General features: G+C 41.3%; 1 protein-coding gene and 1 long non-coding RNA gene across 2 annotated transcripts in view; one reads left to right on the top strand and one right to left on the bottom strand.

Annotated features, from left to right (window-relative positions):
• The window catches only part of LOC117340060 (complexin-like), a 175,983-nt gene that overhangs the window by 86,674 nt on the left and 67,519 nt on the right, over positions 1-21,790 (bottom strand). The window lies entirely within an intron of this gene.
• On the top strand, positions 17,549-19,699 carry LOC117340062. The gene is made up of 2 exons (XR_004535357.1): positions 17,549-17,710; positions 19,458-19,699. It is a non-coding gene; the product is annotated as an uncharacterized LOC117340062 (long non-coding RNA).

Here is a 21,790-nt window from a genome sequence, read left to right as displayed (position 1 = left end):
ATTGAGACCAAGATAAAATAATTTCAAGAATTAAACATCAAAAGAGCTCTTTATTTGATTGGTTACACACTTGACAAATCTGTATTTAAAAGTCTATTCCAGGGGTTTCTATAGTGGGAGCTAGACCGAAAGGTTAACATACTAGGTGTAGTTCCTACAATAGCAAATAGGGGGCGCAATAGTCGAAAAGGCAGGAATACCTAAGATTTTAGAACTAGCGACATTAAGCTAACGTGATGGAATATCTCCTTAGTGTAAAAAACAAGTCAATAATTATTAGATCTCTTAACTGTCAAAATTATCAAATCTTAAAGATCATGTGTAACACAATATGTGAAGTTGTACAATGTGAGAAAAACACCTGCCAATTAAACAGGTCACTAGGTTAAGTAGGATACTAGCTGGGTGACATACACACGTAGAGAAACTTGAGAAAAACAACAGGGACAAATCGTAATAACCACACGGCATGTGAATTTCGTACGTCACCAACGGAATGTGAAAATTCTCAAATGTAAGTAAGAAAGGACGGCAATGAAAAACATCCTGTTTCTGCTGCGGCCTATGGTAGCACACTAAAGTAGGACAGCCTGGCTATGGGCATTTTTTTTGTTAAGCAAATAACTCCTGTATTATGATATGCATAAAAAATGAAAAAAATAAATGTACACTATAATTGGTATATTAAGTATGAAGAAGTACATACAGGCTTCACATTTGTTAAAACAAAAATTAATAAATTGGTTCCGGATTTTAAATTTCCGGATTTTCCGCAAGTGTGTTTACACAGGAAATTTAGTTTTGCCTACAGCGAAAAATGGATGCCCACAGTAAAGGTGAGCTAGCGGAAAAACTTAATTTACAACATATGTCAAAACAAGATTAATTCTGTCTTTGGGATAGAGATATTTAATTTTAAACAGGTTTCAGAAAAAAATTGTGTAGAGAATTGTGGTATTTTGGGTCAAATATCATAATATTTTGCAACTTTTGAGCATTTTTTAAGCTGTTACCATGGTATTCACAGCTCTAAAAATCACAGAAAATATCAGTTAACTTATCCTTCAGAGCTGTATTAAAATTGCAAATGTTGTACAGATTAGGGGAGTGTATATAGAACACTGTAGTCTGACTCTCACTGTCCCGGGGATCATAGGGGAGTGTATATAGAACACTGTAGTCTGACCCTCACTGTCCCGGGGATCATAGGGAAGTGTATATAGAACACTGTAGTCTGACCCTCACTGTCCAGGGGATCATAGGGAAGTGTATATAGAACACTGTAGTCTGACCCTCACTGTCCAGGGGATCATAGGGGAGTGTATATAGAACACTGTAGTCTGACCCTCACTGTCCAGGGGATCATAGGGGAGTGTATATAGAACACTGTAGTCTGACCCTCACTGTCCAGGGGATCATAGGGGAGTGTATATAGAACACTGTAGTCTGACCCTCACTGTCCAGGGGATCATAGGGGAGTGTATATAGAACACTGTAGTCTGACCCTCACTGTCCAGGGGATCATACGGGAGTGTATATAGAACACGGTAGTCTGACCCTCACTGTCCAGGGGATCATAGGGGAGTGTATATAGAACACTGTAGTCTGACCCTCCCTGTCCAGGGGATCATAGGGGAGTGTATATAGAACACTGTAGTCTGACCCTCACTGTCCAGGGGATCATAGGGGAGTGTATATAGAACACTGTAGTCTGACCCTCACTGTCCAGGGGATCATAGGGGAGTGTATATAGAACACTGTAGTCTGACCCTCACTGTCCAGGGGATCATAGGGGAGTGTATATAGAACACTGTAGTCTGACCCTCACTGTCCAGGGGATCATAGGGGAGTGTATATAGAACACTGTAGTCTGACCCTCACTGTCCAGGGGATCATAGGGGAGTGTATATAGAACACTGTAGTCTGACCCTCACTGTCCAGGGGATCATAGGGGAGTGTATATAGAACACTGTAGTCTGACCCTCACTGTCCAGGGGATCATAGGGGGGTGTATATAGAACACTGTAGTCTGACCCTCACTGTCCAGGGGATCATAGGGGAGTGTATATAGAACACTGTAGTCTGACCCTCACTGTCCAGGGGATCATAGGGGAGTGTATATAGAACACTGTAGTCTGACCCTCACTGTCCAGGGGATCATAGGGGAGTGTATATAGAACACTGTAGTCTGACCCTCACTGTCCAGGGGATCATAGGGGAGTGTATATAGAACACTGTAGTCTGACCCTCACTGTCCAGGGGATCATAGGGGAGTGTATATAGAACACTGTAGTCTGACCCTCACTGTCCGGGGGATCATAGGGGAGTGTATATAGAACACTGTAGTCTGACCCTCACTGTCCAGGGGATCATAGGGGAGTGTATATAGAACACTGTAGTCTGACCCTCACTGTCCGGGGGATCATAGGGGAGTGTATATAGAACACTGTAGTCTGACCCTCACTGTCCAGGGGATCATAGGGGAGTGTATATAGAACACTGTAGTCTGACCCTCACTGTCCAGGGGATCATAGGGGAGTGTATATAGAACACTGTAGTCTGACTCTCACTGTCCAGGGGATCATAGGGGAGTGTATATAGAACACTGTAGTCTGACCCTCACTGTCCAGGGGATCATAGGGGAGTGTATATAGAACACTGTAGTCTGACCCTCACTGTCCAGGGGATCATAGGGGAGTGTATATAGAACACTGTAGTCTGACCCTCACTGTCCAGGGGATCATAGGGGAGTGTATATAGAACACTGTAGTCTGACCCTCACTGTCCAGGGGATCATAGGGGAGTGTATATAGAACACTGTAGTCTGACCCTCACTGTCCAGGGGATCATAGGGGAGTGTATATAGAACACTGTAGTCTGACCCTCACTGTCCAGGGGATCATAGGGGAGTGTATATAGAACACTGTAGTCTGACCCTCACTGTCCAGGGGGATCATAGGGGGGTGTATATAGAACACTGTAGTCTGACCCTCACTGTCCAGGGGATCATAGGGGAGTGTATATAGAATACTGGAGTCTGACTCTCACTGTCCAGGGGATCATAGGGGAGTGTATATAGAACACTGTAGTCTGACCCTCACTGTCCAGGGGATCATAGGGGAGTGTATATAGAATACTGTAGTCTGACCCTCACTGTCCGGGGGATCATAGGGGAGTGTATATAGAACACTGTAGTCTGACCCTCACTGTCCAGGGGATCATAGGGGAGTGTATATAGAACACTGTAGTCTGACCCTCACTGTCCAGGGGGATCATAGGGGAGTGTATATAGAACACTGTAGTCTGACCCTCACTGTCCAGGGGATCATAGGGGAGTGTACAGAACACTGTAGTCTGACCCTAACACTGTAGTCTGACCCTCACTGTCCAGGGGATCATAGGGGAGTGTATATAGAACACTGTAGTCTGACCCTCACTGTCCAGGGGATCATAGGGGACTGTATATAGAACACTGTAGTCTGACCGTCACTGTCCAGGGGATCATAGGGGAGTGTATATAGAACACTGTAGTCTGACCCTCACTGTCCAGGGGATCATAGGGGAGTGTATATAGAACACTGTAGTCTGACCCTCACTGTCCAGGGGGATCATAGGGGAGTGTATATAGAACACTGTAGTCTGACCCTCACTGTCCAGGGGATCATAGGGGAGTGTATATAGAACACTGTAGTCTGACCCTCACTGTCCAGGGGATCATAGGGGAGTGTATATAGAACACTGTAGTCTGACCCTCACTGTCCAGGGGATCATAGGGGAGTGTATATAGAACACTGTAGTCTGACCCTCACTGTCCAGGGGATCATAGGGGAGTGTATATAGAACACTGTAGTCTGACTCTCACTGTCCAGGGGATCATAGGGGAGTGTATATAGAACACTGTAGTCTGACCCTCACTGTCCAGGGGATCATAGGGGATCCGGAGTGTATATAGAACACTGTAGTCTGACCCTCACTGTCCAGGGGATCATAGGGGAGTGTATATAGAACACTGTAGTCTGACCCTCACTGTCCAGGGGATCATAGGGGAGTGTATATAGAACACTGTAGTCTGACCCTCACTGTCCAGGGGATCATAGGGGACTGTATATAGAACACTGTAGTCTGACCCTCACTGTCCAGGGGATCATAGGGGAGTGTACAGAACACTGGAGTCCAACCTTCACTGAGATTTGAACCAGAAACCTCTTGTTCTCTAAATGAAAACTTTGATCTACCACTACTGAAATTCCTATCTGATGCTTACCTGGATAGGAGATGTAGAAATTCTCTCCATGTCAGCCTACAAGACAACCACCACCCAGGTTTTTAGCTCAAATGAAGCCACTTAATCTTCTAGAATCCACATTATTCTTAGAGAGGTTAAGAGATCTACGTATAAATTGTTATTGATGTAAATGATAAATATGTTTCAAAAATCTAGTTGAAATTTATAAATGAAAATTCCAAGCATAATTGCAACCAAGATCAAATTTGTTTACATACATGTCAAACATGATTGAGATCAAGATGAAATTGACCCCAAAAAAAATTTCAAGCATTATTGAGACCAAGACCAAATAATTTCAAGAATTAAACATAAAAAAAACTCTTTATTTGATTGGTTACAAACTTAAAAATGTTGTATTGAATAGTCTAGAGCTCTAAATTTGACTATAGTTAAACACTTGACAAATCTGTATTTAAAAGTCTATTCCAGGGGTTCCAATAGTGGGAGCTAGACTGAAAGGTTAACATACTAGGTGTAGTTCCTACAATAGCAAATAGGGGGGCGTTATTGTTGAAAAGGCAGGAATACCGAAGATTTTAGAACTATCAACATTAAGCTAATGGGATGGTATGTCTCTTTAATGTAAGAACATGTCGATAATTAGTGGATAAGATATCTTTAAATTTGATAATTTTGATCAAATTTTAAAGATCACGTGTAACACAATATGTGAAGTCGTACAATGTCAGAAAAACACCTGCCAATTAAACAGGTCACTAGGTTAAGGAGGATACCAGCTTGGTGACATACACACTTAAGGAAACTTGAGAAAAACAACAGGGACAAATCGTAATAACCACACGGCATGTGAATTTCGTACGTCACCAACGGAACGTGAAAATTCTCAAATGTAAGTTAGAAAGGACGGCAATGAAAAACATCCTGTTTCTGCTTGCGGCCTATCCTAGTTACCTTCAGACTCTCACTGTCCAGGGGATCATAGGGGAGTGTATATAGAACACTGTAGTCTGACCCTCACTGTCCAGGGGATCATAGGGGAGTGTATATAGAACACTGTAGTCTGACCCTCACTGTCCAGGGGATCATAGGGGAGTGTATATAGAACACCGTAGTCTGACCCTCACTGTCCAGGGGATCATAGGGGAGTGTATATAGAACACCTGTAGTCTGACCCTCACTGTCCAGGGGATCATAGGGGAGTGTATATAGAACACTGTAGTCTGACCCTCACTGTCCAGGGGATCATAGGGGAGTGTATATAGAACACTGTAGTCTGACCCTCACTGTCAGGGGGATCATAGGGGAGTGTATATAGAACACTGTAGTCTGACCCTCACTGTCCAGGGGATCATAGGGGAGTGTATATAGAACACTGTAGTCCGACCCTCACTGTCCAGGGGATCATAGGGGAGTGTATATAGAACACTGTAGTCTGACCCTCACTGTCCAGGGGATCATAGGGGAGTGTATATAGAACACTGTAGTCTGACCCTCACTGTCCAGGGGATCATAGGGGAGTGTATATAGAACACTGTAGTCCGACCCTCACTGTCCAGGAGGATCATAGGGGAGTGTATATAGAACACTGTAGTCTGACCCTCACTGTCCAGGGGATCATAGGGGAGTGTATATAGAACACTGTAGTCTGACCCTCACTGTCCAGGGGATCATAGGGGAGTGTATATAGAACACTGTAGTCTGACCCTTACTGTCCAGGGGATCATAGGGGGGTGTATATAGAACACTGTAGTCCGACCCTCACTGTCCAGGGGATCATAGGGGAGTGTATATAGAACACTGTAGTCTGACCCTCACTGTCCAGGGGATCATAGGGGAGTGTATATAGAACACTGTAGTCTGACCCTCACTGTCCAGGGGATCATAGGGGAGTGTATATAGAACACTGTAGTCTGACCCTCACTGTCCAGGGGATCATAGGGGAGTGTATAGAACACTGTAGTCTGACCCTCACTGTCCAGGGGATCATAGGGGGGGTGTATATAGAACACTGTAGTCTGACCCTCACTGTCCAGGGGATCATAGGGGAGTGTACAGAACACTGGAGTCCAACCCTCACTGAGATTTGAACTAGAAACCTCTTGTTCTCTAAATGAAAACTTTGATCTACCACTACTGAAATTCCTATCTGATGCTTACCTGGATAGGAGATGTATAAATTCTCTCCATGTCAGCCTACAAGACAACCACCACCCAGGTTTTTAGCTCAAATGAAGCCACTTAATCTTCTAGAATCCACATTATTCTTAGAGAGGTTAAGAGATCTACGTATAAATTGTTATTAATGTAAATGATAAATATGTTTCAAAAATCTAGTTGAAATTTATAAATGAAAATTCCAAGCATAATTGCAACCAAGATCAAATTTGTTTACATACATGTCAAACATGATTGAGATCAAGATGAAATTGACCCAAACAAAAATTTCAAGCATTATTGAGACCAAGACCAAATAATTTCAAGAATTAAACATAAAAAAAGCTCTTTATTTGATTGGTTACAAACTTAAAAATGTTGTATTGAATAGTCTAGAGCTCTAAATTTGACTAGTTAAACACTTGACAAATCTGTATTTAAAAGTCTATTCCAGGGGTTCCAATAGTGGGAGCTAGACCGAAAGGTTAACATACTAGGTGTAGTTACTACAATAGCAAATAGGGGGCGTTATAGTTGAAAAGGCAGGAATACCTAAGATTTTAGAACTATCGACATTAAGCTAATGGGATGGTATGTCTCTTTAATGTAAAAACATGTCGATAATTAGTGGATAAGAGATCTTTAAAATTTGATAATTTTGATCAAATTTTAAAGATCACGTGTAACACAATATGTGAAGTTGTACAATGTGAGAACAACACCTGCCAATTAAACAGGTCACTAGGTTAAGCAGGATACCAGCTTGGTGACATACACACTTAAGGAAACTTGAGAAAAACAACAGGGACAAATCGTAATAACCACACGGCATGTGAATTTCGTACGTCACCAACGAAACGTGAAAATTCTCAAATGTAAATTAGAAAGGAAGGCAATGAAAAACATCCTGTTTCTGCTGCGGCCTATCCTAGTTACCTTCAGACTCTCACTGTCCAGGGGATCATAGGGGAGTGTATATAGAACACTGTAGTCTGACTCTCACTGTCCAGGGGATCATAGGGGAGTGTATATAGAACACTGTAGTCTGACCCTCACTGTCCGGGGGATCATAGGGGAGTGTATATAGAACACTGTAGTCCGACCCTCACTGTCCAGGGGGATCATAGGGGAGTGTATATAGAACACTGTAGTCTGACCCTCACTGTCCGGGGGATCATAGGGGAGTGTATATAGAACACTGTAGTCTGACCCTCACTGTCCAGGGGATCATAGGGGAGTGTATATAGAACACTGTAGTCTGACCCTCACTGTCCGGGGGATCATAGGGGAGTGTATATAGAACACTGTAGTCTGACCCTCACTGTCCAGGGGATCATAGGGGAGTGTATATAGAACACTGTAGTCTGACCCTCACCGTCCAGGGGATCATAGGGGAGTGTATATAGAACACTGTAGTCTGACCCTCACTGTCCAGGGGATCATAGGGGAGTGTATATAGAACACTGTAGTCTGACCATCACTGTCCAGGGGATCATAGGGGAGTGTATATAGAACACTGTAGTCTGACCCTCACTGTCCAGGGGATCATAGGGGAGTGTATATAGAACACTGTAGTCTGACCCTCACTGTCCAGGGGATCATAGGGGAGTGTATATAGAACACTGTAGTCTGACCCTCACTGTCCGGGGTATCATAGGGGAGTGTATATAGAACACTGTAGTCTGACCCCCACTGTCCAGGGGATCATAGGGGAGTGTATATAGAACACTGTAGTCTGACCCTCACTGTCCAGGGGATCATAGGGGAGTGTATATAGAACACTGTAGTCTGACCCTCACTGTCCAGGGGATCATAGGGGAGTGTATATAGAACACTGTAGTCTGACCCTCACTGTCCGGGAAATCATAGGGGGGTGTATATAGAACACTGTAGTCTGACCCTCACTGTCCAGAGGATCATAGGGGAGTGTATATAGAACACTGTAGTCTGACCCTCCCTGTCCAGGGGATCATAGGGGAGTGTATATAGAACACTGTAGTCTGACCCTCCCTGTCCAGGGGATCATAGGGGAGTGTATATAGAACACTGTAGTCTGACCCTCACTGTCCAGGGGGATCATAGGGGAGTGTATATAGAACACTGTAGTCTGACCCTCACTGTCCAGGGGATCATAGGGGAGTGTATATAGAACACTGTAGTCTGACCCTCACTGTCCAGGGGATCATAGGGGAGTGTATATACAACACTGTAGTCTGACCCTCACTGTCCAGGGGATCATAGGGGAGTGTATATAGAACACTGTAGTCTGACCCTCACTGTCCAGGGGATCATAGGGGAGTGTATATAGAACACTTGAGTCTGACCCTCACTGTCCAGGGGATCATAGGGGACTGTATATAGAACACTGTAGTCTGACCCTCACTGTCCGGGGGATCATAGGGGAGTGTATATAGAACACTGTAGTCTGACCCTCACTGTCCAGGGGATCATAGGGGAGTGTATATAGAACACTGTAGTCTGACCCTCACTGTCCAGGGGATCATAGGGGAGTGTATATAGAACACTGTAGTCTGACCCTCACTGTCCAGGGGATCATAGGGGAGTGTATATAGAACACTGTAGTCTGACCCTCACTGTCCAGGGGATCATAGGGGAGTGTATATAGAACACTGTAGTCTGACTCTCACTGTCCAGGGGATCATAGGGGACTGTATATAGAACACTGTAGTCTGACCCTCACTGTCCAGGGGATCATAGGGGAGTGTATATTGAACACTGTAGTCTGACCCTCACTGTCCAGGGGATCATAGGGGAGTGTATATAGAACACTGTAGTCTGACCCTCACTGTCCAGGGGATCATAGGGGAGTGTATATAGAACACTGTAGTCTGGACCCTCACTGTCCAGGGGATCATAGGGGAGTGTATATAGAACACTGTAGTCTGACCCTCACTGTCCAGGGGATCATAGGGGAGTGTATATAGAACACTGTAGTCTGACCCTCACTGTCCAGGGGATCATAGGGGAGTGTATATAGAACACTGTAGTCTGACCCTCACTGTCCAGGGGATCATAGGGGAGTGTATATAGAACACTGTAGTCTGACCCTCACTGTCCAGGGGATCATAGGGGAGTGTATATAGAACACTGTAGTCTGACTCTCACTGTCCAGGGGATCATAGGGGAGTGTATATAGAACACTGTAGTCTGACCCTCACTGTCCAGGGGATCATAGGGGAGTGTATATAGAACACTGTAGTCTGACTCTCACTGTCCAGGGGATCATAGGGGAGTGTATATAGAACACTGTAGTCTGACCCTCACTGTCCAGGGGATCATAGGGTAGTGTATATAGAACACTGTAGTCTGACCCTCACTGTCCAGGGGATCATAGGGGAGTGTATATAGAACACTGTAGTCTGACCCTCACTGTCCAGGGGATCATAGGGGAGTGTATATAGAACACTGTAGTCTGACCCTCACTGTCCAGGGGGATCATAGGGGGGTATATATAGAACACTGTAGTCTGACCCTCACTGTCCAGGGGATCATAGGGGAGTGTACAGAACACTGTAGTCTGACCCTCACTGTCCGGGGGATCATAGGGGAGTGTATATAGAACACTGTAGTCTGACCCTCACTGTCCAGGGGATCATAGGGGAGTGTATATAGAACACCGTAGTCTGACCCTCACTGTCCAGGGGATCATAGGGGAGTGTATATAGAACACCGTAGTCTGACCCTCACTGTCCAGGGGATCATAGGGGAGTGTATATAGAACACTGTAGTCTGACCCTCCCTGTCCAGGGGATCATAGGGGAGTGTATATAGAACACTGTAGTCTGACCCTCACTGTCCAGGGGATCATAGGGGAGTGTATATAGAACACTGTAGTCTGACCCTCACTGTCCAGGGGATCATAGGGGAGTGTATATAGAACACTGTAGTCTGACCTTCACTGTCCAGGGGATCATAGGGGAGTGTATATAGAACACTGTAGTCTGACCCTCACTGTCCGGGGGATCATAGGGGAGTGTATATAGAACACTGTAGTCTGACCCTTACTGTCCAGGGGATCATAGGGGGGTGTATATAGAACACTGTAGTCTGACCCTCACTGTCCAGGGGATCATAGGGGAGTGTATATAGAACACTGTAGTCTGACCCTCACTGTCCAGGGGATCATAGGGGAGTGTATATAGAACACTGTAGTCTGACCCTCACTGTCCAGGGGATCATAGGGGAGTGTATATAGAACACTGTAGTCTGACCCTCACTGTCCAGGGGATCATAGGGGGTGTATATAGAACACTGTAGTCCGACCCTCACTGTCCAGGGGATCATAGGGGAGTGTATATAGAACACTGTAGTCCGACCCTCACTGTCCAGGGGATCATAGGGGAGTGTATATAGAACACTGTAGTCTGACCCTCACTGTCCGGGGGATGATAGGGGAGTGTATATAGAACACTGTAGTCTGACCCTCACTGTCCAGGGGATCATAGGGGGGTGTATATAGAACACTGTAGTCTGACCCTCACTGTCCGGGGGATCATAGGGGAGTGTATATAGAACACTGTAGTCTGACCCTCACTGTCCAGGGGATCATAGGGGAGTGTATATAGAACACCGTAGTCTGACCCTCACTGTCCAGGGGATCATAGGGGAGTGTATATAGAACACTGTAGTCTGACCCTCACTGTCCAGGGGATCATAGGGGAGTGTATATAGAACACTGTAGTCTGACCCTCACTGTCCAGGGGATCATAGGGGGGTGTATATAGAACACTGTAGTCTGACCCTCCCTGTCCAGGGGATCATAGGGGAGTGTATATAGAACACTGTAGTCTGACCCTCACTGTCCGGGGGATCATAGGGGAGTGTATATAGAACACTGTAGTCTGACCCTCACTGTCCAGGGGATCATAGGGGAGTGTATATATAGAACACTGTAGTCTGACCCTCACTGTCCAGGGGATGATAGGGGAGTGTATATAGAACACTGTAGTCTGACCCTCACTGTCCAGGGGATCATAGGGGAGTGTATATAGAACACTGTAGTCTGACCCTCACTGTCCAGGGGATCATAGGGGAGTGTATATAGAACACTGTAGTCTGACCCTCACTGTCCAGGGGATCATAGGGGAGTGTATATAGAACACTGGAGTCCAACCCTCACTGAGATTTGAACTAGAAACCTCTTGTTCTCTAAATGAAAACTTGATCTACCACTACTGAAATTCCTACCTGATGCTAACCTGGATAGGAGATGTATATACTATTCCACTGATTCTCTCCAAGTTTTCAGCCTAAAAGACAACCACAACCCAGGGTTTTAGCTCCAATTAAGCTATTCAATCTTCTAGAATCCACATTATTCTTAGAGAGGTTAAGAGATCAACATATACGCTGGATTAAGATGTAAACTTATCCAAAGGATCAAGGGGTCAATCTATATATGGGATTATATAAGAGGTCAATTTTTATAGAGATTAAGATGTAAACCTATACACAGGATTAAGAGGTCAATCTTTATAGAGGTTAAGAGGTCAACTTGTACGCAGGCTCAAGGGGTCAACCTATACATGGGATTATAAAAGAGGTCAATCTTTATAGATGTTAAGAGGTCAACTTGTATGCAGGCTCAAGGGTCAACCTATACATGGGATTATAAAAAGAGGTCAATCTTTATAGAGGTTAAGAGGTCAACTTGTATGCAGGCTCAAGGGTCAACCTATACATGGGATTATAAAAAGAGGTCAATCTTTATAGAGGTTAAGAGGTCAAACTGTACACAGGATTAAGATGTCAATCTTTAAAGAGGTCAAGATGTAAACCTATACATTGGATTAAGAGGTCTAGATTATTGTGGTTAAGAAGTCAGCCTTTATACAGGTTAAAAGGTCAACCACCAGAGATCAGGCTGAAGAGGTCAGAGGTCAGCCAATACAGAGGTCAGGTAATCACCCTATATACAGGTCATGTGATAAATTCATATAGAGGTAAAAAGATCTAATAATAATCAATTTGATATGGAGGTTGAGTAGTTAGCATTTATGGAGGTTGTATAAATAAACATAGCTTTCATATTATCCCCCACAAGGGTTTTTGAAAAATATTTGTCAAGATAAATCCACAAAGAGAAATAATTTCACTTTGATTTACAGAGAAAAAAAAATTAACACCAGTAGGATTTGTAAAATTAGCCTCCCCAATGTATTGAGTTTCATGACAATCAAACAATTTCCTTTTGTAAAACACATAGATTTCATTTGCTTTCCCCTGAGGTAACTCTGAGAATCTCTCCATCATTTTTCCACCATGTGGAGTCTGGACAGCAGGTAAAATCTTTTGACAGTTAAGAAGAACGTCACAGCTGAGGTAGAAACTACATCTCTGATTACCAGAAGACTTGGATCATATTTTTTTTTCAGATTGAAGAAAAAACTGTCAAACCAAACTTCAGGTAATCTAAAGTAATTTCAGTAGGCCATGACAGAGGTCAAAATCCTAAATATCTAAAATCAATACAGGATACCAAAGAAGAGGCCAAAAGGGCCTGTTTCACTCATTTACAACCTGTCACAAAACAAACTTATCTATTGTTATAAAGTGGATGTCTTTATAGACAGGTTTTTTGTTACACAGAAGTGCAGGCCTCTATTGATATTTGTTTGTTTATAGAAATGGCCTTTTTAGACAGGTTGAGAGGTGGTGTATAGAGGTGACCTTTGCAGATATTTCTTTGTTATATACAAATGGCCCTCATAGGCAGGTTTTTGGTGTATAGAGGTTGGTCTTTACAGACAGGTTCTGATATATAGAGGTGATATTTATTGACAGGTTTTTGACATAAAGATGCAGCCTTTAGAGACAAGTTTTGGTATAAGATATAGAGGTGCCCTTTGTGAACAGGTTTTTGTTTGATATGGATTTTTTGTTATATAGAAGTGGCCTTTATGGTCAGGTACTTGGTATAATATAGAGGTGGTCTTTGTAGACAGATTTTTGTTAGATATAGAGAGGTATCCTTTATACACATGTATTTTGCTATATAGAAGAGGTATTTCAGCATGTTTGACTGTATACATTTAACTTGAGATTGCCTTCCTGAAAAGTTACATACAATATAAAATTGTATCAATACTGGTCTCCGTTTTTCATTTCATCTTCTGCTGTTTTATCTGACATAAATACCGCAGTCAGTGTTTCTGTCATCGTCAAGCCAACAGATAAACCAAATTTAAAGTGTTTAAATCATTGTTCCTGTTCAACGTAAAAGATTTGGTTATAAAAATGAATGTAACATTGCGGGAGTGTGAAGTCTGTGGTCTATATCGTAAAGAAAAAACATCACGTCACATTACGGAAATAATCCCTGGCGATACTGCCACATCTTGGTTGGGTATAAGCTGACATGGCATGGTAGATCTCCTTCTGAAGGCTTCCACACAGAGGAAATTTATAGGCTTTTCACATCAGGCTTCCCTTTACCTCACTGTTTAAACAGTAACCTTTTCTAGGATAACAAAAACACCGACACTACACAGTCAGAGCTATCCGTTTCAATTAGGATTTCAGGCATTTTACAATAACAACGGCTTATTCATTGTTTAACTTAGAACAATAGGTCATAAAACTTCATCACCTTTCCCTGCCAACGATCATTGCTGTAATGTTGGAATACATTAGGCACCTTTCCCTCTAGTGGTACCGTAACTGGCTCCTGAATGACTGTACAAAACTAACTCAATTATATATTGTATACAGAATGTTTTTTTCAGTACCCATCATTCATTGTTTTCACAGCATTCAGATTCACATTCCTGAATACTTGTCAAGTTTGAAGGAACAAGGGAATTGAGATTCTTGATACATTAATCATTCTTTATATAACATTGTATTCCTGAACCTCACCAAAATAACTTAACAGTAACCTCACCAAGATCGTCCTCCCCCAAACTTAACTGTAACCTCATCAAGGTCATCCTCCCCAACCTCACCAAGGTCGTCCTTCCTATAAACTAAACTGTAACCTCACCTAGGTCGTCCTCCCCACAAAATAAACTGTAACCTCACAAAGGTCGTCCTCCCCACAAACTAAACTATAACCTCATCAAGGTCGTCCTCCCCACAAACTAAACTATAACCTCATCAAGGTCGCCCTCCCCACAAACTAAACTTAAATCTCACCAAGGTCGTCCTCCCCACAAACTTAACTTAAACCTCATCAAGGTCGTCCTCCTCACAAACTTCTCATCAAGGTTCGTTCCCACAAACTTAACTTAAACCTCACCAAGGTCGCCCTCTCCACAAACTAAACTGTAGCCTCACCAAGGTCGTCCTCCCCACAAACTATACTGTAGCCTCACCAAGGTCGTCCTCCCCACAAACTTAACTATAACCTCACAAAGGTCGTCCTCCCCACAAACTATACTGTAGCCTCACCAAGGTCGTCCTCCCCACAAACTTAACTATAACCTCACAAAGGTCGTCCTCCTCACAAACTATACTGTAACCTCACCAAGGTCGTCCTCCTCACAAACTAAACTACATAACTTGGCAGGAATTTTGCCACTGAGACAGGACCCTGGTCAGTCAAGTTTTTGGATTGGAGATGTCTCTTTATAATATAGATATGGAAGTGATATAAAAAAATATTTATAATATTGACAACAAGTGAGCCTAATGAATACAATGTACTCAACATTTCCATTTTAAATGAAGAAAGAAGCTGGTGTGTAAAATCAGTAGATATTTTGTTTGATTATTGACTATTTTCACTACCCATCAGTTAAAACCATACATAAAATATCAGCCCCGGTCAAAACTATGGAAACTCCAGTACACAATTCAGAATTCAACAAATAAGGCATTCTGATCAGGCTTCTGTTGTTATTTTTGTTAAAGCATATGACTACATGTATATAATTATGTTATCATCTACTACATCAGTTAACCACGATAGCTCAGTCTGTTAGAGTGCCAGCCATGAAACCTCAGGTGAGGGGGGCGCTATATATATAGCTCAGCCAGTTAAAGAGTGCCGGCTGCGTAACCTCAGGTGAGGGGGTCGCTATATATATAGCTCAGCCAGTTAAAGAGTGCCGGCTGCGTAACCTCAGGTGAGGGGGGGGGGGGGGGGCGCTATAGCTCAGTCTGTTAGAGTACCAGCCACATAACCTAATAAGGTAAGAGGGGAGGGAGGGAGGGATATCTCGTCACTTAGAACACTGGCCGCGTATTCACCTCAGGGGAAGATCTGAGGTACATGGTTCGACGCACCCAACGTGTGTCAGTTTTGTGGTCCTTGGGAAGCTGATAAACTGGCCAGTCTGTGCTGCTGTGGTTGTGTCTTTCGGCAAGACACTTTACCCTAATTGCACTGGATGGCATGCAAATCGTTGGCCTCTGGTATGTTGTTCGGTGAGGTAGCCACCAGCTACTACAAGGAACCTAAAATGTTTGAATCTGACTGAATGATTGGAAATTCATAGGGTGAAAACCCATAAAACAAAGAAAGGTTGATATTTTTTTGGAAACTTTGATAACAATCCACTAAAAGAGCCATGACTGAAGTCATCGATAGGAAGTTGAGCGATTTCTATAGATAAGCACGTCACCTGATTGACATCAGGAAGTAAACTAATTTTCTTTTTCAATGAAATAAACAACTATACAGGCAATTTCGATGGATAGTTTATGAAGATATCAATACTGGTTTTAGATATTTTTCATCTTCAGTTGCAATAAAGATGATATTAACTTTCACCACGTCTAGACACAAAGTTATTTGTTTTCTGGTAATAACTGAAAATCTATTTAATGTACATGAAGTCATATAGACATATAAAATTGAAATGTTCATAAATGGCAGCGAGGTCTAGAATATTTATTGAATGTTAAGCTATATATATATACTATATATACAATAATGCTACGTCAAGGATATTTACAAGGGCTGCTATAGCTCAGTCGGTTGAAACATCGACCACATAATCTCTAGTGAAGATTTGAGGTACATAGCCATCTGAAGAAATTCTGATTTCACAAATATTTGCAAAATTATTTTTCATAATCCATTTTCATCTTGTATGGACATCGATGGGACAGTAAGTCAGACAGTACCCCTCTCCTCATTGACAGGACAGTAAGTCAGACAGTACCCCTCTCCTCATTGACAGGACAGTAAGTCAGACAGTACCCCTCTCCTCCCTATGTAATATGGACAGTACCCATCTCCCCTATGTGGTAATAGTCTATTGCCTGCAGGATATATATATGGTAAGCAGTACATGTGCCATTAGTCTGAGGATCGGGGTATCTACGGGGCAGTAAGTCATCCTATCCTCCCTATGTTCTATATAACTAATGCCTTCTGTCCTAACGGCCATTGATTTCCTTTCAGAAGAAGAGTAACATACAGCCGCATAAGAGAGACAAGAGGGAAAAAATTTGGCCAGGTCTATTGATCTGAATGCCAAATACACCGTGGCTTGGTTCTAGATCTCTTCAATCCACACTAAGTGCATTGATTATACAAAATGTGTTATTCCTATCCCAGATGCTTCGCAGATCTATGTTTTCCAGCTCCAAAGTTCGACTACAACACAGCGGGTTTCTATCGCAGCTTCCTCACCAATTTACCTCATGACATATATCTACGGAAGTTTCTTTTCCTGTTAACTGCTTGATGTAGACCCCTGATTAAAGTTCCTAGCAATTGTAACTTTCCATTTAACCTTCTCCTATCAAACACTCTGAATTTCTATAAAACCTACTTCTCTAAAGTTCTACCCTTGCTGTTATGCAGGCATTTCCACTGGAATCCCTGCCGTTTTCCTTGATGTTGATGAAGTGGGTTTCTACGAAAATACTTTTCTTGCTAAAGAAACTGCACAGTACAATTTCCTGGCTATAAACAGTGGATATTTTCTAAAAATATTCTTCAAGCTTTAATGTGTTAGCATCACAACAGTGGTATTAAACTTTTTAGACCTTTCTGATCAGGACAGAAATTCAGTGATAACAACAACAGCTTCCATTTACTATACTTTTTTCATTATGTTTCTTTATGGTTTAAATTCCTTATGGGTTGCAGCAAAAAGTTTGAAGTTGTAGCAATGAAGCAATTCAGATTTTATAAACTCTATGTACAAAATTGGTCCCCCTTCACCCCAAGAATGCTTCAGACCAAATTTGGTCAAAATCCACTCAGATGTTCATGACTATATTTTTAGGAAGAGTTGAAGAACGACAGATGCTGCTCCAGACATGGGCTTATTACCAGACATGGGCTGATTTCTGGATAAATATGATACTTAGATAAAACTCCAGGAACAAATTGTGATTATATGATTTCATGTGACACCATCAATAGTCGAATATTGCTATGAACTATAACTACATCTTACTATTGAATCCTGTATATAATTATCAGGCCGAACAATCTCCCTATCAGATGTAACGCTACATACAGTTATACAAATGGCCACAAGAGATACCATCAATTTATTATCCCTTCAAGACAAACTAATTCCCTCAGCTATTGACCTAAAAAAATTAGTTTGCATTTCTTGGGCAATATACATTACTATTTCCCTCGTGCCCAATGCTATTGTAAACATTAGACTACACTTGTGTTGTACTAACTTTCCTGTTGTACATGTGTAAACGCTTGTCATTTGCCTCAGGAAAGACTCAGCCAAGGGGAGCCAAAACATGATAGAGTCTTAAAGGTTTTCTAGAGAAGGTGTTGTCAAAAGGAACCAAACATAAGCAATTGCTAAAGTTCTTTTCCCAAAACTTTCCCTTGTCCAGGAGAATCAAGACACAATTTACTGTTTTCTCTATCTCAAAAGGTTCCCTTGTCCAGAGGAATCAAGACACAATTGCTATATTCTATATCTGAAAAGTTTCCCTTGTTCAGAGGAACCGAGACACAATTGCTATGTTCTATATCTGAAAAGTTTCCGTGTTCAGAAGTCCAAGAAACGATTGCTATATTCTATATCTCAAAAGGTTCCCTCAAAATGTCCAGAGAATTCAAGACACAATTGCTATATTCTATGTCTCAAAAGGTTTCCTTGTTCAGAGGAACCAAGGACAACTGCAATATAGTCCATATCCCAAAAGTTTTCCTTGTCAAAAGTAACCATATATAATCAATAACTATAGTTTATATCCTTAAAGTTCCTTTGATCAGGGGAACCAAAAGCAATTGCTACAGTCTATAATTCAAATATTTCCCTTGTCCAGGGGAGCCAAAAAAACAATTGATAGAGTCTTCCTTGTCCAGGGGAAGCAAAATCAGTTGCTATAGTCTATATACCCAAAATGCTGCCTCATCCAGGGGAGCCAAAAGTAATTGTGAATATCACAAATTGAGCTCTCCTTGTCCAAACAACAACAACAACAAAAAAATTGCTATAGTCCATATCATAAAAGCTTCTCTTGTTGAACCAAAAACAATCACTGTAGTCTATATTTATTTCAAAATTTTCTCATGTTAATGGGAACCGAATTGATTGATACACGCATGTAGTCTATAATCCCTTGTCCATGGGAACCAAAACACAATGCTATAATGGTCTATAATCCAAAAGTCACAGTTTTTACCATTAAAAAATCATTAGCCACAGACATTTTCAAATGTCAGCATTCTAAGCCTCATAATATGAAATTTATCGCGATCTCAATTCTATGTCTATAGTCAATATTTGTTGATGCATTCACTCTGTCTTTGAAACCTTCAGTATTTCTATCAAATTTCTGTATCTAGTACAATTTTAGATTTCAATCGTCCTTTTTTATCCAGTCAAACCTGAATAATATTTCTACTGCTGTTTCTGCATCTAGTAAAGTTTTGCATTCCTCCTCTTCCTCTTAGTCTAACCTTTCTGTACCTTTAAATGTTGTTTCCACATTCTGGATCTAGTTACTATAGAACAAAGCCTTCACATAGCTTCAGGTGATTTATACAGCCGTGTTAGCAATATGCCAACCTTGAAACTTTCAAGCACAGATTGATTTGGCCACTAGTATCATGGAAACTAATAGAAAGAAAATTCACAACAGCTTTTTTTGTCTACAGGGGATGAATAGTGTTCCAATCTCGGAGTTCCCTAGACACCGATTCCAGGCCTTGATGAAACTTGTAATTAATGACATCAAACTGGAAACGAAAAAGCTCCGCAACTTAATGAATATAACACAGCCCCAGCATGCCCTACATCAGATCAAGTGTCCTCTCTACATTAAGTTTAATGAAGTCTTCTGGAAATAATGGGTCTAGTCAGCGCTATATAAAAGTACAATAAATGGTTTCGTAGCTTATACGGTACTAAAAAGCGTTTTTTTTTACAGTGCTTATGACCTATGTTAGTGTCAGTCTCTGTTGAATTCGGCGGAGTACTTAACATTTGGGTCTTCGACTCAAAGTGGTTTTTATTGTTGGTAGTCTGTAAAACAAGGCACAAAAACCAAAATATCCACACACACGGCTAGGGTTGATTCCCTGAAACCATTTGAGGACATATTTTCGGAGAAAGTGTTTTATTACATTTTTACCAGTGAAATATCAAAAATTATTCATTCTATAAAAGTGATAGTAAAAAATATCACTTTTGCTGATTTGACCAATCAAATTAATGATTAGAAAATACCAAAATAATTGACCAATCAGAAAGCCTGACATATATGTCAGCACCTGGACAGGGGGAACTACTTTTTTTGTTTATATTAGGCCTAGCTAGCATACGGGGTAGGTTTTTTGTTGATAAAAAATGTAATAAACAGAATATCTAACAGTGTCTTCAGTAATACCAAATATATTTCACGAGTGTGGCTAATATTTTGATATTTTTCACTCGTGCTGCGCACTCGTGAAAAATATCAAAATATTAGCCCCACTCGTGAAATATATTTGGTATCACTGAAGACACTGTTAGATATCCTCTATTTCTTCCTGTTAACAAAATGCCAATAACAGCTACTGGGTATAATGTCTGGGTTGGGAGATACACTGTCTATTCTATAATGTTAAGTTGACTTGGTGCTATAAAAGAAGGAGTTTGAAGCAGGGTCCTCCGATAGGAAAGAACACAAGCATTGCATGATCTCCATTGACACTGATAGGGGCCGCAGTGGCCGAGTGGTTAAGGTGTCCCGACACTTTTACACTAGCCCTCCACCTCTGGGTTGCGAGTTCGAAACCTACGTGGGGCAGTTGCCAGGTACTGACCGTAGGCCAGTGGTTTTTCTCCAGGTACTCCGGCTTTCCTCCAACTCCAAAACCTGGCGTGTCCTTAAATGACCCTGGCTGTTAATAGGATGTTAAACAAAAACAAACCAAACCATTGACACTGATATACAAGGAAGTAGATCTATTGGTAGCATAGAACCTGATAATTAAAACTTTAACTACAGAATTCTCAAATTGAAATGACTCAGATACTGTAAATGTACAAAATTCTGTAAATCGTTCTTACAGCAAAGTTTGCAGATTCATTTTGAATCTTAGAGAGTTTATGTTTGTTGCCCATGAATGGTATTTAGAGATTATTATACAAACATCTGATATCACACCCCTAATCAGTCTGAAGGCCCTATTAGGTTGATATCAGGACTCAAGAGTTGATAAGAGATTTGATCTCAAAATGGTCATAGAATACTTTCAAAATATCATTCATTGGCAAAAAACATGATATCACTTTTGAAGATTAAATTGTGTGATATCCATGCAATCACTTTAAGGGTGTGTGATATATCATCTGGTCTGATATCAACTTGTGGAAATGTATATAATAAATAATATTACTTATATTACAAAAATAAAAAGGGTGTTATCTTTAGTAAACATCTTTCTAGGGTGGTACCTTTCGGTTGAGTGATACCCATGTATGTGTGAATGAAGCCTTGTTTTGTGTGAATGAAGCCATGTTTTCTTAAGTAATCATGCAGCTTTGTCAAGTGTTAAACAGAAACTTTTATGGGCTCATCTGTCATAATTTGAATTCAATACATCACAAATTGAAAGAACCTAACAACTTCCAATTGGAAAATCATCTTATATTACTGTTTTTGCTGTTAATGGATTAATATCCCTGGATAACAACAACAGTTCTGTTTGGTAGGTTTATCTAAACAACAACAGTTCTGTTTGGTAGGTTTATCTAATACTGGATAACAACAACAGTTCTGTTTGGTAGGTTTATCTAAACAACAACAGTTCTGTTTGGTAGGTTTATCTAAACAACAACAGTTCTGTTTGGTAGGTTTATCTAATACTGGATAACAACAACAGTTCTGTTGTGTAGGTTTATCTAAACAACAACAGTTCTGTTTGGTAGGTTTATCTAAACAACAACAGTTCTGTTTGGTAGGTTTATCTAATACTGGATAACAACAACATTTCTGTTTGGTAGG

Source organism: Pecten maximus, chromosome 12 (assembly GCF_902652985.1).
Source record: "Pecten maximus chromosome 12, xPecMax1.1, whole genome shotgun sequence".
NCBI lineage: Eukaryota > Metazoa > Mollusca > Bivalvia > Pectinida > Pectinidae > Pecten > Pecten maximus.
Note: the sequence above shows the minus strand (reverse complement) of the source record. Positions and strands in the feature narration are given on the sequence as shown.